This window comes from Suricata suricatta, chromosome 8, assembly GCF_006229205.1.
Source record: "Suricata suricatta isolate VVHF042 chromosome 8, meerkat_22Aug2017_6uvM2_HiC, whole genome shotgun sequence".
NCBI lineage: Eukaryota > Metazoa > Chordata > Mammalia > Carnivora > Herpestidae > Suricata > Suricata suricatta.
The window spans coordinates 106977357-106991996 of record NC_043707.1 but is presented as its reverse complement, the minus strand read 5'-3'; the positions used below and the strand labels follow the sequence as shown (position 1 = coordinate 106991996).

At 39.0% G+C, this 14640-nt stretch overlaps 1 protein-coding gene across 1 annotated transcript in view; it reads right to left on the bottom strand.

Annotated features, from left to right (window-relative positions):
* TESK2 (testis associated actin remodelling kinase 2) overlaps window positions 1–14640 on the bottom strand; it is a 100782-nt gene that overhangs the window by 10891 nt on the left and 75251 nt on the right. The gene's annotated exons all lie outside the window — the stretch shown is intronic.

Genomic DNA, 14640 nt, shown 5'->3' with positions numbered 1-14640 from the left:
GAAAACTCAGCCATAATTTGTCAGTAATGTTTAGGTTGGTGGTAAAACCATTAGAGTAAACATCTAGAAGATAAAGACACAATCTATTAAGGGTACAGACAAACTATATCATGTGGTAAAATGCTATAATATAGCTTTGTACAGGTACAACAGCACTATGAGTGCATAAAGTTACAAAGTCAATCTGGGCATGTCAGAGGAGGCTGTACAGAGGGAAAAAAGAGTCAAAAGGATAACCTGCAGGAGCAGGAAAGAAAGACAATCCATACAGAGCAACACATGCAACGTTATAGGTTAAGTGCATGGTACATTCAGGAAACTAAAATACTCAATATGGCCAGCGTGCATGTGGCATGAATAGTAGAAACAGATGAGGCCAATATGCTTTGCTAAGATATATGGACTTTATCTGTCTATTGGGAACAAAATACACCTTTTAAGCAGAAGAGGGAAATGTTCATGTTTGCTTTTTATTTTTTTTATTATTTAAAAACAATTTTTAATGTTTATTTTTGAGACAGAGCACAAATGGGAGAAGGGGAGAGAAAGGGAGACACAGAATTTGAAGCGAACTCCAGGGTCCAGGCTGTCAGCATAGAGCCTGATATGGGGCTCGAACTCACAAACCATGAGATCATGACTTGAGTCAAAGTCAGACGCTCAACTGACTGAGCCACCCAGGTGCCCCTATATTTTTATTATTTTTTAAAAAGTTTATTTATTTATTTTTAGAGAAAGAGAGCATGAGTTCCGGGATAGGGGACAGAGAGAGAAGGAGAGAGAATGCCAAGCAGGCTCTGCATGGTCAGCACAGAGAGCCCAGCACAGGGCTTGGACTCACAAATGAGATCATGACCTGAGCCGAATGCTCAACTGAATGAGCCACCAACGTGCCCCCATATTTGCTTTTTAAAGAAAAGATTATTTAAGCAATGGTATGATTAGTGGATTAGATGGAGAATATGGAGAGGGATAAATAGGCAATTATTACAATAATCCTAGTGAAGGAAGGGTGCCTCAGTTAAGGCAACAGCGGAAGCACTGGAACAGAGCAAGATTCAAAATATACTTCTAGATGGCAGAGTCAAACCAACAAACAAAACCTTGATGGCTGTCTGGATGGGGAGGATGAGGGCAACAGAAAACTCTAGGTTGATTCTGGGTTATTGGTCCCTGGATGCCATTATTAAATATCCACAAAATAGAAGGCCAGGTTTTTAGAAGAAGCAAGGTGAAAAGATAGTGAGTTTGGCTGGGACAGGTTGAATTTAAGGGCTTTGGGGATAGCCGAGGTGGAGATGCCCTATAGAGAATCAACTTCAAGTTTAGAAACAAAGTCTAAGCTACAGACTAACATTTAGGAGGCATTCACATTAGCTGAAGTAGTCATGATGCCAAGGGATGTATAAAATTGTCTAGAGGTTAACATATAAGGTGCAAAATTAACAGAATCCTCAGGAATGGTAACATTTAAAGGAGCAGACAGAGGAAGAAGAACCAAGCAAGAATGTTACCATAGAAGCCAAAGAAGTAGAACATTCCAAGGAGGAAATGACCAAAAGTATCAAATGCTCTAAAGATCAAGTTAGGTAAGCATTAAACGTGTCCACTGAACTTGCAACTAAGAAGTCATTGGCAACTATGGCCAGAGCAGATGGTTAAAACCAGAGTACGATGGGGCTCCTGGGTGGCTCAGTCGGTTTAAGTGTCTGACTTCAGCTCAGGTCATGATCTCACGGTTTGTGGGTTTGAGCCCCTGTTGGGCTCTGTGCTGACAACTCAGAGCCTGGAGCCTATTTCCAATTCTGTCTTTCTCTCTCTGCCCCTTCCCTGCTCATGCTCTGTTTCTCTCTGTCTCTCAAAAAATAAATAAGTTTTAAAAATTTTTAAATAAATAAATAAATAAATAAAAAAAACCAGAGTAAGGCCAAAGTGAACTAAGGAGAAGGGAAATAAGGCTGTGGAGGAACTATTTAACAATGTACTCTTTAGATAAATTTGGCTGTCATTTCTACATAGCCGTGAAGGGCTGCTTTCCTCTTTTTTTTTAAAGAACAAATAAACTTTTTTATAAAGAGATTCTAATAAGAGTAACAATAACAAAACAAGGATAGCATCAGTTAATATTTATTTATATAGTGTTTACTTTGTGTCAGGCACTCGTCTAAGAACTTTACATTAATTATCTCATTTAATCTGCACATAATCCTATGAGTTAAGTGTATTATTATTCTCATTTTATAAAAGGCATTTAGGGGGTGCCTGGGTGGCTCAGTTGGTTAAGCATCCGGCTTTGCTTCAGGTCATGATCTCACAGTTTGAGCCGCATGCTGGGCTCTGTGCTGACAGCTCAGAGCCTGGAGCCTGTTTCAGATTCTGTGTCTCCCTCTCTCTCTGACCCTCCCCTGCTTGTGCTGTCTCTCTCTGCCTCTCAAAAATAAATACAAAACAGAAAAACGAAATTTTTAAAGGCATTTATAAGTTAAGATCTATGGTTCAAACCCAGACAGTCTGGCCCAGAGTCCATGTTCTTTATAACAGAGTTAGAAGCCAGAGCATGAGAGTCATAAAACCTCATACAGAACAGGAGCTCAAGTTTTTCTGCCAATTAGGTAATGAATTTATTCAAACCTTATATGACATATTATCTCCCTTCTCGTTCCAAGAGAGAAAGAAGGAAAATTCCTCCAAGCCTAAACTTAAGTTCTTAATATCTATTTGGGCGGTGGTGGGGGGAGTGATACTGAATTTTCAAAAGTCTAGAGAATCTAACAGGATAGCAGGCAAGCGATCTGAATTTTAGTCCAATTCTGCCTCTTAACAACTATTTACCTTCAGATAAATCAACTAACAAGACTATCCTTCAGTTTTCCCACCTATAAAATAACTATGGTAATTCCGGATCCATATAACCAACAATGTTATTATGAAAATCTAATATAAATATATGAAAGTGCTTAGAAAAAAATTTAAGTGCCATATAATCAAGATTTCATGACATGGTAACATCACCAAAAAGATCCAGTTGGGGGCAGCAGGATGCAGCACTTCAGATCCTTGGATGAGGAGGATCTGGCTGGCTCGGGCAGAAAGAAAGGCTAAAAATATACCTAACTTCTCAAAAAGGAAACCTGTTGCTCTGCTTAATTCTGCTTTGTTACCCATCTTGGAAATCTCAAAATGAGGCATAATGACAGCATTAGCACAGCACCTTTCATTTCTTCACTCTAGCTGAATCGGTCCACAGTTCACATTTGAAGAGCCCGGTTGCTAAAAAGAAACTGAACTTGCAAACTCCAAGCTACACAGGGACATGAAGTGGACATCTAATCACACAAATTTCTTCAGTTCTGAGAGTCAAAATGGTTTTAAAATATTATGGTTCACCTCTTTGATATGGTGACAATGTGACATGGAAGGCCTGACTTCAGGAGCCACTGAGGTTTCCTAACTGAGGGTCAGGCAGAAAAGACTATGATGAAAAGGCTGTATTTGCATTCTCTCTCCGCCAGGCTAAGCCAGCACTCTAGATTCTGGTTCAGAAAAACACATATTTACTCTTTTCAACATGTCTGAAGACCTGAGAAATCCACAGACCAAGGAGAGGGTGGAGAACAGAAGAGAAAGGGGAGACAAGGTGAGAAATCACACAATTAGTAGGCTACGGTTTTTCCAGCCAAGATGGAAGAAGCACAAACCAGGAGCAGAGAAGGAAATTAAAGGGAGTTTATTGTTACAACCCGTTCCTCTTGCCTGCTTTTGGTGAGTATTTTTAGAGGGGGCTGATAAGCCTCTGGGCCTTCAGAAACCACAACTTTGCAATGTCTCAAGACCTTTGCATATGTAAGTAAAGGAAGTTTGAGATCTGCCAACGAGGAAGATTTCTAAGTTGCTACACACTCTGTGTGCCCATTAGTTGGAATGTTCACTTCCCCATAAGCAACCTCCAGAGCTGGCTCAGCGGGTGTGTCCTCTGAACAAATCCCTCTGTGAGAAGCAGAAGCAAAAGCAACCGCACTAGCACATTCAGCTTTCCAGGATGGGGACAACACCAGCTTTGTTTTGTTTTCTTCCAGACCACTCCCTTGAGCGGCTCTACAAAATCACCTTAGGCATTGACAATGCATTTAAATAACCTACTAAAGAGAGTTTTACACTTTTTATTGTTGTTGTTTTAAACTTTCAGGTTCAGAAAACTATAGTATCAGTCAGCCAAGTGTCATAGGTACTTCGGTACCCCTTAGTGACGGTTCCCCAACTTTGCACCAAAACCTGCCTTTCCTCCTCTTGGTCTAATAAAATATTATAACAGAGTTTCTTCCATTTCATTTGTGTTTGATACATGATTTCATTAAAGACTCTTTTCATAAAAGCAGTCAATAAATAAATGTGTGTTGGAAGCTAATAATATTATGTATACAGGAAATCATATGTTGATACCATAAAAAATCACCAATGAGTCAGATTAGTGGACACTCAGTTCTCCACCCAGAAATATCAATTAAAGTTACTTCTATATCATTTTTTGAGCACTTCTCTGCTTCTTGTCACCCCATATGACAGTAAGAATCTACCAGTTTACATCAGCATTATTTTCCCCAGTGACTATAAGAGTGCATTACACATAGTAAATGTGGACTTTATATCTTAAAGAAGTCCAGTGAAAGACACAGATGTAAGTAAATAATATCAATAACCCTTCGGTAGAGGTAAATACTTGAAGTATGAAAGTAGAAACTGACTCTCCCTGATTTTGGAAAATTTCAGAGAGTAGTAACATCTGAATTGGGTCCTAAAAGAAAGCTGGGAGCCTGTGTAGGCTGAGAATATGGTTCTTCCCATATATCGCCATAGGCTCTCATAACCATACCCACGTAGAGAATATTCTGGAGCAGCACTAGGCAACACTTAACCTCTCCTTAAGGTAACACTCACTACACCCAGGGCTCCTGTTCCCAATTCTTGCTGATTTTAGTCAGTTATAGTAGGCTCACCCAATCATGACCAGCCAGAAGAATAAGACAAAAGGGATACTTTTTTAAAACTTTGAATTATCAATATACTGATAGCCGCAACAAACGAGCTTATCTCTAAACACTGGTTTAAAGGCATATCCAGAGGCTCTGAAGAAAATATCAACTGTAAGAATTATTATGGCTTTTTGAAAAACCTACCCACTAGCCTGGAGCTGGGGCACTCACCCAAGGCAGATAAATATGCTACCATCTAACTACTACAGATCATTTGCTACCATTTAACTAGCAGGGCTGTCCTGAGGAAGATCTGCCCATCTCTTTATCCAAATTCACCTACACAAACACTGAACCCCTATTATGTGAAAACACAAACCTAAGTGGGGCCAGTCTCTGCTCTTAGTTCACAGTTCAGTCTAGCCTAGTTCACAGTCTAGTTGAGAGGATAATCAACTAACAATTTTTTTTCACACAGGACAATAATGTCATATATCCTATACAGAAATATCTTTTTAAGAGTACTGTAAAAACTGTGTGGGAAAGTCAGGAGTTGAAGCCAGTTAGGAGGCTTCTGGAATCATCCAAGTGGGAAGACAAAGGTCTGAAAAGGACAATGACAGCAAGAATGTAAAGGTTAATATCTGGAGACATCTTAGAAGTAGGAGCAACAGATTTTGGTGTTTAATCGAAGGGAGGGGGTAATTAAAAGAAATAAGGTATACAAAGTATGCCTAGCACAGGGCTCGGCTCATAGTACACAACTCATTCTCCCCACTGTCAAGATCTTATCTTCATAATCCAACTCCTGGGTTATTCCACTGGCTTTCTAACTAGTCTTCTTGTCCCTTTCTTGTATCTTGAACAGACTTAGCCCTCATTCCAATCCTTTTTCTATAATACACCACAAATAATCCTTCTGAAATGCCAACCTGAAGCCAATCCCTGTTAAAATTATTCAAGGATGCCCTATTTCTCCTAGGATAAAACCCACAACCCTTACTTACCATGGCACAAGAAGCCTTTCGCTCCTGCTTATAAAGGCCTGACCCCTGCTTACTTGCACATTCGTGCACATTGCTGGTCCTTTTACCTGGAATACCCTTCCCTCACCCAGGCCTGGAATCCTCATTGTTGACGATTTAGTTTCATTTCATGGAAGCCCATATGTAGGACTAGAAATAAGAAAGACATTTCTGCATAAAATGAACACACAGATAAAGTGCAGAGATTAGTAGTTATTCCTTTTCTTTTTCCCAAATAAGGTATAAGTAGAGAGAAGGGATGAAACTAAAAAGTAATGGGGTGGTACAGTATAGTGGTAAAGCCCACAGACTACAGAGTTACATTGCTTAGGACTGACTCTTAACTTCTGACAAGCTGTGTGGCCCTGGCTTGGTCATTCAATTTCTTTAATACTCATCTATAAAATGGGCATAAGAATAGTATCTAATGACAACAACGAAAAAGATTAGTACCTAACTTATGGAGTTATGAAGATTCAATGAGCTGATGTGTCAAATGCTTATTAGAACAATGTCAAAGAAAGTTCTCAGTATATGTCAGTTGTTGTCTATTGCTGTTATTATTATATTTATTATTATAAATATACAATATTTTTAGATAAATTCTGGAACACCATGATGAAACATCTACAGTTAATCTGTCAGACCACGGCAGCACTAAAGGTCTATAGGTAATGGTATACTATGATATGTTATATGTTGAATTATGTCTCCCCAAAAGATATGCTCAAGTCCTAACCTCTGGTACCTGTGAATGTGACCTTATTGGGGAAAAAGGTCTTTGCAGATAGAATCGAATAAAGATAGGGTCATACTAGAATACGGTAGATCCTTAACCCAACAGGATTCGTATCTTTATAAAAAGTGGAGAAGAGTCACAGACATAGGGGGAAAGTTATGTAATAAGGAAGGCAAAGATGTGAATGATAAGAGTTACACACTGTAAGCCAAGAGACACCACCAGAAGCTAGGAAGAGGCCAGGAAGGATCTTGCCCTAGAGCTTTCAGAGAGACAGCATGGCGCTGCCAACACTTCTGATTTTGGACTTCCAACCTTCAGAATAAATTTCTGTTGTTATAAGCCACCCACATTGTGGTGCTTTGTAATGGCAGCCCTAGGAAACTAATACATGCCCAAAACTACATTTTAGAAAGACCATGTTGACCGCAGCATAGAGGAGGAACTAGAGGAAGGTTTGGAGGGTACTGCAGCAGTACAGATGAGAGGTGACCAAATGTCTGACTTGGAGTGCTATTATTATAGGCATGAAAAGGTGGGCTAGGGTTAGAATATGCAGAGATAGAATCTAAAGGATATAGTAACCAAGTGGTAAATATGGAGAACTGAGGGAAAAGAGTCAAAGGCAACTCAAAGATTCCAAATTCAGGTGTTCAGAGAAGCAATGGGAAGAGATCCTATAATCTTAGGTGCCATCAGTAAGTCAGAAACACATCAGAAATCAGTATCAGTGTCAAATCAGTATCCGCCAAATCAGTGACTTGTCAAACCTCTGTTCTTTGGATGAGCCCTCTACAGATGAGGGCCTGGGCCCCGACCTAGTTTTCACCGAAGCCCAACAATGCCATTGTGCCGGCCACTGTATGTCTTTTGGTCGGCTCCAAACACAAAGGCTAGCAGACATCCCATCCTGCTGGCTTGGTTTAAAGAAGAAAAGAAAGCTTTGTTACTGCCCTGGGTAATTTCAGGACAGGCATCCCAAGAGCGCCCTGTGGGAGGCCTGTGCTCCAAAGGAGGCTCCTGTTCTCAGCTCGAAGTTCCACAGCCACTACAAGCATATATCCCCACATCTGCCAAGGCCCAAGCTTGCCAATGTTCAGGAGATCCATCAGGGCTGCTGACTGAAGCAGTCAGTAGTAATGAACTGACCCAAAGGGAAAGGGAACCTAAAAAGTGTTTCAGAATATTTAAATGTTTCATTCTCTCTACCTTCATATATGCTTATCTACTGCCCAGAATACTCCTCTTTCTTTTCATAGCTTTGTTAATTCTTATTCATCCTTCTAAACCTAGTTTGAGTCTTTTATTTTGGAAAGCATTTCCTAATACCCCATTCTATACTTTATGCCATTTATCCCCCTATATGTATTTCTACTATTGCTTATCACACTGTAGTATAACCTTAATGGCAGGGACCAGGTTTTTCTCAACTTTGTAAGCTCAGTATCCAGTGAAGTGAATAACAAATTGTTGAATGAACAAATGACTGATAAATACATTTAACGTTTTTTTTAAATTTATTTTTGAGAGAGAGACACACAGAGCATGACTGGGGGAGGGGCAGAGAGAGAGGGAGACACAGAATCAGAAGCAGGCTCCAGGCTCTGAGCTGTCAGCACAGAGCCCAACGCAGGGCTCAAACCCACGAACTGTGAGATCATGACCTGAGCTGAAGTCAGCCGCTTAACCGACTGAGCCACCCGGGTGCCCCTGATTAATACATTTAAATAAATGGAGGCAGGTTTTAAGTCCTCTCTCATTAGAAGCCATCCTAATTTAGTCAATGTAATTTAAGATCAAAAGGGAAGTGTGCTTTTAGAGAAATTTTCTGATAAATACCATCCAAAATAAATATTTAATAATGCCTACTATCTGGCAGATACTATGGTAGCATTGGATATAAAGTGAAATATAAAACAGTACATTTGGCTACTCAGATATGAAATTCTGAGGATATTTTTATCACCCTATTGGCAAACTCCTTAAAGTGGTCAAAATCACAGACTTTAAAAATCAGGCATGGAGGAGGGCACTTGCTAGAATGAGCACTGGCTGTTATATGGAAACCAATTTGACAATAAATTATAATAAAATATACATATATATATGTGTGTGTGTGTGTGTGTATATATATATATATATATATATATATATATATATATATATATATAAAACTAAGGTTTCCTCTTGGAAATTATAGAAGATATTTCTTTTGTCAGCAACTGAAGTCTAAGTAGAAGAGGCCATAAAGATATCTCCCCCTCTTTCTTCACCCTTCCCATAGACACTTAGTATGAACCCATTCACTGCTTAAAGAACATGTTTGTTTAACATACCTGAAATAGTACAAGTGTTTTTCTAAGCATGTAAGCTACTATAAACATCAAAATGAATGTTTCCCTACAAGATTAAGCTTTCCCCACAGATTTTTAACTCTTCCAACAAACATCTCATAATCAAAATCAAATATGTTTAAATAAAGTAAATATTAAAAGATAAATCTGTAGGGGTGCCTGGGTGGCTCAGTTGGTTGGGCGGAGGACTTTGGCTCAGGTCATGATCTCATAGCTTGTGAGTCTGAGCCTGCATTGGGCTCCATGCTGACAGTGCAGAGCCTGGAGCCTGCTTCAGATTCTGTGTGTGTCTCTCTCTTTCTGCCCCTCCCCTTCTCACACTTTCGCATGCTCGCTCTCTCTCTCTCTCTCTCCCTCCCTCTCTCTCTCTAAAATAAGTAAACATTAAAAAAAAATTTTTTAAGATAAATCTGTAGGACAAATCTTCTCAAAGAAATAAACTAAGAAATAAGAAGAGTGAAGCTCTCTTTGTAATCAAGAGTTTCACACGTGATTTCAGATCAGGCCAAGGCTCCTGACCACTCCATCCAGTCTGCTTTTTTATTCCCAAATCTATATATAAGGCTATTGGATTTATGCTTAAAATCATTCTTTTCTCCAGCTTGCTAACCCATATCTACTACAACCCCACACTCTGCAAATCCACATAGGAATCTTTTGACATTGACCTGGTGATTGGCCTCAGTCAGAGTGAACAAAGCAATACATTAAGGAAGACAAACATACCCTGCCTTCCCACCAGATCTGAGGAATAGGGGGTTGACAGTGGACAAGATGAAAATAGAAACAAAAAGAAGTTAGGTTTCTAATTAATTTATATCAAAGAAACTTCATCCTCAAATGAACCAATCATTTCTTCTACCCACTCTGCCTATATTAGCATACCATTTGGCCTCAGAATAAGGAATAAATCAAGCAAAGTTAAAGGAAGCACACTAAACCTCAAATGGTATCTTCTAGTGGCAAATGGTAGGTAGAGGGACAGAAAGAAAGGAGAGATGTACAACTTGCTATGTGGAAGACAGCTTCCCGGCTCAACAGCCACTCCAAGTGCTGGCAGGAATCTCCAAAGGCTAAAGGGTAATTAAATACCCTCACACTCACAAAAATTCATGAAGACTACTAGCAGTTATCAAAGGAAGTGGTGGGGAAAGAGGACCCAGCTAGTTGTGGTTCTGCTGCAGAGAAAACAGATCTGAGGTCTGGTATATAAGTATCTACATCCTAAAACACGAAAGGAGAGCCTTTTCTCTTCCTTGGTTTTGAACCATCTCAAATGCCAGAATGATGTGCCCTTTAATGAGAAAATGAGAAAAATCAGATGGTTAATCTTCAGTGAATTAAGCTTAGATTTATTTTGCCAACTTTTTCAAAATTATCTTTCCTCTGTTAGCTACTGGGACTCTCTGGGCAGCAGCTAATACTAGCCTAGAGCCAACTCTCAATATACGCAAAGCAGCAGATCTGGATATGATACCACTCAGAAGGGTTTGGAGGATTCTAAATTGTAAAAAAAAAAAAAAAAAAGGTCTCAATGACTAGAAGCAGAGAATGAGCATAGCACTGAATTCTGAAACCCTTTCCAAATAAATTCAGAAGATCCTGACACTTCATGAGTTCATTGAAAACAGGTTCAATACCATGCCTAGATCGGTGTCTGGTAAAGCAGGCCCCCATAAATACTTGCTGAATGAATACAGGGTTCCTTCCTCACTCTCCATGAGTCAGCTCTCATCAGCTACCTCACTCAGTCTTTAGAGCTTAAACTAGGAAAATCTTGCCCCAAAAAGGGCCTTATGATGGGCTAGAACAAAGACTGAGTCTGGTTTTCTATAGTGAAGAGACTATGCCGATAACAGCATTATGTTAAAAGAAAAAAATGTTTTCAGGTAATACAGGTAACATATGTACAACAAAGGGAGAAGTATTCCAGCTGTACTCTCCAAGTTTTCCATATCTCAGTAAAGCAGCACTACCACCTACCTAGAAACTGCGTACCATTTCATTTCTCATTTCCCTTTTTTCAAAAAAATTTATTTTATTTTATTGAGAGAGAGAGAGAGAGAGAGAGAGAGAGAGAGCGAGAGCGAGAGAGACAGCGTGAGCAAGGGAGGGTTAGAGAGAGGAGACACAAAATCTGAAGCAGGCTCCAAGCTATCAGCACAGAGACTGACACGAGGCTCGAACTCACAAGCTGTGAGATGATGACCTGAGCTGAAGACCACCACCCAGCTGACTGAGCCACCCAGGGGCCCTTCTCATTCTCCTCCTTATCAAAGTCACAACAAGGATCTTGTGTGTCTATTTCCAAGACAGATCTTTAAACATTTTCATGGACACCACCACAGTTCAAACTACCCACATCTCTCACATAATCTCTAACATAAATTTCTCCCTATATTCTCCTTGCCCTCACTTTGGTCCCTCAACCATCTATTCTCCCTAGAGTAGCCAAACTATTATTTTTAAAATTCAAATTGTATCATATGACTCTCCTATCTAAAATCTTTCAATGGCTTCCTGCTATATTTAAAATAAGTTTCAAAATCCTTATCATGGCTTAAGACCTTGCATGATCTAGTCTCTATTTCCCAAATTTTTACTGTTTTTTCTGATCTTCATGAATGCCTCCTTACCTTTTAGGTATTCTCAGAAAAAGTATTCTGATGACCTTATGTACAGGATAAGTTAGTCAATATCAGAACATATACATTATACTGTCCTTATTTATCTCACTTGCCATGATAGATAAGACATTTTTTCAAAAGTGCATATTCATCAGGAAAACAATGCCCAAGAATACAGAATAAGTATGACAGAACATATCTGAACGGTAATCTATTCTAGCCCCACATTATACATTTTCCTTCTATAACATCCATGTCCTTCTAAGTGGCCAAAGCACCCCATATTAGCTTCGTCAAAGAGACAGGTAGTGAAGAGCGCAAGAACCACACTAAACACAACCGTCCTCCCTAACTATGGTGCCTTCTGACTAACACTCTAGCTTCCCAGCACCTAACAACATTGTCTTTAGCTTCCTAGCTCGATAGGAAGGCAGTGCCCAAAGAAGCCCAACTAATTCTTCCAACCCAACTCCTACCTCTTCAATGGCCTGCCACCTATTTCTTGCTAGCAATAAACAAAACAGAAAAGGTCCCAGTCCTTACGGAAGTGACATAGGGGAAAAAGAGGGACAATACACATATAAAAGAATCATGTTATAAGATATACTACAATGAAAAAGACAGAGTGCTATCAAAGAAAATAAGAAGCCAACTCACAAGCTGTGGGAGGTCATTAGGAAAAGTCACTCTAGTGAAGTGAAAATTTAAACTAAGACTTAAAAATTGAGCTAAATAGGTAAAAAGTGGGACAACTGCTTTCCAAGTATTATTTAATCTCTTTAATTCTCAGTTTCTTCTTACATAAAATAACAGTAATAGTGGCTATATCTCAGAGGGTTGTCATAAGAATGAAAAAAGAAAATACATGTGACACTGAAAATTCAAGAAATATTAACTATTTCTTTAATATCTGATTTTATAATCAGAAAAAAGCTTATTTTTAAATGTCATAAATAAATAAATAAAGTATCCCTGATACTGCCAACTATAATAAATTACTGGTTTAAAAAAATGAAATATTTTCTTATCCAAAACTTCAGCTGACTTATCAGGTAATATGTCTATTGTTTTATTTGTATTTCTAAAAGTCCAGGGCTCAGTTCTGTTCTTTCTGGGTGTACCAGAAATACATGTTTGACTGACTAGCTAATGTGGATGGAAAATAAGTCGTTGAGCAAATTAGTTACAGAATCAAAGGATGACTATGCAAGAGGTCTTATAATTGATCAACGTAAAAGGATTCATGAGGCAAGAGTTCCAGCCATTCATATAAGCTCTAAAATACATTTTAAAAATCTATTTAAAAAAATTTTAGGGGACTCCTGGGTGGCTCAGTCAGTTAAGCATCTGACTTCAGTTCAGGTCATGATCTCATATATCTGGTGAACTCAAGCCCTGCTTATCTCTCTCTCTCTCTGTCACTCTCTCTCTCTCTCTCTCTCTCTCTCCCCGGCCCCGCCCCTCTCTTACTTGCACTCTCTCTCTCTCTTTCTCTCAAAGAAATAAAATTTTAAAAAATGTTTTAATGTGTATTGATTTAATGTTTATTAATGAGAGAGCACATGCAGGCCTGGGAGGCGCAGAGAGAGAGGGGAACAGAGGATCCAAAGCTCTGCACTGACAGCAGGGAGTTCAATGCAGGGCTCGAACCCACAAACCGTGAGATCATGACCTGAGTGGAACACTTAACCTACTGCATCATCCAGGTGCCCCTAAATAATTTTTGAAATTTATTTATTTTGAGAGAGAGAGAGAGAGAGAGAGAGCATGTGCATGTACAGGCATGCACACATTAAGTTGGGAAGGGACAGAGAAAGAGAGATCCCAAGCAGGCTCTGCAATGTCAGCTCTAAGTTGGTGCAGAGCCTGATGTGGGGCTTGAACTCAAGAACGTGAGAAATCGTGACCTGAGCCAAAATCAAGAGTCTGATGCTTAACCAAATGAGCCACCAAGGCTCCCCTAAAAGGAATTTTTAAAAGAAAATTTACCTCCACTTCACTTTTTAGATGGCATAAAACATGCTTCCTTTTCCTCCATTCAATCATTCAGTCAATTATCTATAAAGTGTCTTCTAATACAAGGTACTGCTGGGAAATCAGAGATATATAGATGAGTAAAATACTATCCCTGTAATAACCAGCAACTAATTGGTTTTATAAGGCGCTTTCATCTCATGTGAACCTTGTAACATCCTGAAATATTCTTGTTATCTTTTTTTTTAATAAATGAGGAAATCAAGCCTAGAGAATTTAAATAATTTACCTATGGTTATTGTACTAGTAATAGTAGAGCCTGAAGTTTTATGCAAGCCTTTTGACCCCAAAGCCTGGGTTCCTTCTACTATGGAAGCTTACATTCGCATAGAGAAACCAATGCAAAAATAATTTCAATACATGGCAGAATGTGTAATAAGAGAGGTACACAGACACACATAAAAGACTATACAGGCAGGAAAAAAAAACAAAAAAAAAAAAATACAGGGGAAGAAGATCAATGGCGGGGAACATTATGACCAAATTTGGCAAGGAGAGGAGAGAAAGCAATGGCAAAGAAAGAATCAGAAAAGGTTTTATGGAGAAATAAGTGGACTTTGAGCTAAGTCTTGAAGGGAGTGAAGATTTCTACATAATAAAGGGAAAGAGTACATCCTAGGATCAAGAAATATGAATAAGGAGGCAAAGAAACATAGACTGTGTTTAGTAAACACATGAAAACCAGTTTGTTTGAATAACAGAGTACTCATTAAAGAAGAGGAGACCTAGCAGAAAACAGGCAAGATGATGCTAGAGCACAGAGGACCAGGATACCAAGCTAGGAGTTTATCCTGAATTCCATGTTTTAACCCTAGCTGTATATCAGAAAAACCTATGAACTTATTTTTTATATATATAAAGTTTGTTTCTTTAGTTTGAAAGAGAGAGAGA